This window comes from Pangasianodon hypophthalmus, chromosome 20, assembly GCF_027358585.1.
Source record: "Pangasianodon hypophthalmus isolate fPanHyp1 chromosome 20, fPanHyp1.pri, whole genome shotgun sequence".
NCBI lineage: Eukaryota > Metazoa > Chordata > Actinopteri > Siluriformes > Pangasiidae > Pangasianodon > Pangasianodon hypophthalmus.
Window position 1 is genome coordinate 366424 of NC_069729.1, and position 2500 is coordinate 368923.

The window sequence follows — 2500 nt, forward strand, 5'->3', positions numbered from 1 at the left end:
TGCTTCACCCCAACTTTTTCTTCTTAAACCTGCCAAAAGACAGATTAGAACCTGAACCTTCATAAACCACAACACTGATGCTAACTCCAACCACTACACCAGAGAGGTGATGAGTGGGTGATGGACTTTTGTCTTCATGAAATGTTTCATGATGCGACACAAACTTAACCTGAGAGATGGAGCTGCTTCTGTTCCTGAGCTCCAGAAGGTTTCAGGAACACAGCTAACAGTCCTTGTGTCAGCTTCAGGTCTAAGCACTAAGTACCCCATGTTCCAGCTTCTTCTGTGGTGTAGTGGTTAAAGGCTGCTTCAGTGTTGTAGTTCCTGATTGTGCAGGTTCTCACCTTCCTTTTGGCTGGTTGAAGAATAAACTGTGCTGTTGTAGTGTGAGGCATTTCATGAAGTCCAACACACACACATACACACTCATACCCTTCTTCTCTGTTCCTCTGTGGTGTAGTGGTTAGAGTTAAGGTCAGTGTTGTAGTTTATCAAGGTTCAGGTTCTAAGCTGCCTTGGCAGGTTTAAGAAGAAACAGTGGTGCTGTAGCAGGATGAAGGTGTGACAGAGGTGGTGGTGTGTGTGAGGCTCAGTCAGTTGAGGTGGTGTCCCTGTAGAAAAGGAGGTGTCTAGATCAAAACTCAACCAAAGCTCTGGATCATCAGAGTGTGAAGGAGCATGTCCTTACAGGGTGGGAGGAGAGGTGGGCCTTTCCCCAGGTGGACAGGGGGTGGCTGCCTCCCCAGGAGAGGTGAGATGTGGGTGAGGAGGGGAGAGGGTTCCTTCAAGTCAGCATCATCAAGAGGGGACAAAAAGAATTTTATTCTGCCCCTTTCCTGTTCTACCCTCCCTCTCCCTCCTCCAGTCCTGTCCTCTAACATTTCCCACATACACATGCCTCCACTGAGGACAGGACCCTCTACTGCTGCCCCATCTTCCTCCCCACTGTCCTGTCCTCCCCCCTCACTAACCCCTCCTCTGAGGAGAGGACCTTACACCTTCCACAACCTTCCCACTCATCCGTCCTCTTCCTCCACCTGCCTATTGTCTTATTATCTACACCTCCACCTCCCCTAGCCCTCCCACTTCTCTCACACACACACACAGTGACGGCGCAGAGACAAGGGCAGATTCAAACCAAGAACCTCATACATGAGAGGTGAGGTTTTTACCACAGAGCCACCACGTCCTGCATAGAGCATCACCTCTTTTTGGGGGGGTTTGTCTTTTGAACATCTGAACCTCCTTCGCTTAATCACTGTGATGTCACAGATTCAGACTCCGCCCACTCAGACTACCCCCATCTCCTCAGCAGCGTTCGTGCTTCTGTGTGTGTGTGTGTGTGTGTGTGTGTGTGTGTGTGTGTGTGTGTGTGTGTGTGTGTGTGTGTGTGTGTGTGTGTGTGTGTGTGTAGAGTTTCCTGGGAGGCTTGTGCTGCTCTAAGGTCGCATGTGTTCCTGCTGAAAAACCCTAGACACTAAAGGTACGTTTAAGTGTCTTAAATAAATTTTACGTTTAATTAACGTTCCACTTAAATGCTTAAGAAATTATACATCACTCATCGCACTTTTGTTAAACATAGATCTGTGTTTATTTATAGATTTTTCCTTTTTAAAACAGACCATTTCCAAAAACCTGCCCCTCCAAAACCTTATAATAAACTCCAAATCACAACTATCATTATTAAATATATTATATTTACTTAACATTTTTAATACCTGCAGTTTTCCTAAACACCAATCGCCTTATACAGATTCTAACAGATATTAGCGTAACTGTTTCATATCTAAAGAATATCCACATTCATACAGGATATAAATTTACTGGACATTTATACAGGAACTTTCCTCAGAGCTGGAACATGAACATGAGACAATAATAATACTGATGTGTGTGTGGTTGTGTTCCAGTGCTGTGTTTAACACTTCCCCTAGTCCACTTCTCCTCATTCTGTTATTAAACACGTCCTCACTGACATTCCCTCGCTTATTTCCCTTAGGAGGAATCACGACGCCATTAACGGCCGTCTCATTGCACCGTTATCACTGTTTCAGGGGAAGGTTGTTAGATGAGTCATCAAATGGGATGAAAATGAGTCGACATGGAGCAGAAATCATTACGAAATCTGATAGAATTTAATGTTTGGATGAAGAAAATGGTGGGCAAAACTGTTTACGAGCCAATAAACCTATAAAATACTCTGAAATAATGAAAAATTTAAAGACGTAACGTTTGATTTGTTATGAACAGCTTGAGAGAAGGTGTGTTCTTGGTGGCTGTCTCCGCTTCTCCTTGTTGTCCAAGTGTCCACACGTGAGACGGTGGAGTGAGACACAGGTCCGAGAGTTCACACTGTGAGACACAGCCCCTAGTGGGGCGGAAAGGAATTGCAGTGGGAGTGTGGGTGAGGAAACAAATATTTAAAAGACTGTTCCACCTTCCAACGTTTACGTTTAACCCTCCTGTCTCAAGCCCTGCACCGGAGACAGAGGAGTTACAC

At 45.2% G+C, this 2500-nt stretch overlaps 2 protein-coding genes across 3 annotated transcripts in view; one reads left to right on the forward strand and one right to left on the reverse strand.

Annotated features, from left to right (window-relative positions):
- LOC113525738 (dihydropyridine-sensitive L-type skeletal muscle calcium channel subunit alpha-1) overlaps positions 1-2500 on the forward strand; it is a 257951-nt gene that overhangs the window by 183039 nt on the left and 72412 nt on the right. The window lies entirely within an intron of this gene.
- Positions 1568-2500, reverse strand: part of c20h6orf89 (chromosome 20 C6orf89 homolog) — a 7212-nt gene continuing 6279 nt past the window's right edge. For both annotated transcript variants that reach the window (XM_026912034.3, XM_026912035.3), the window contains exon 9: positions 1568-2500. This exon is cut by the window's right edge and continues 845 nt beyond it. The gene's annotated coding sequence lies outside the window, so the exon portion shown is untranslated.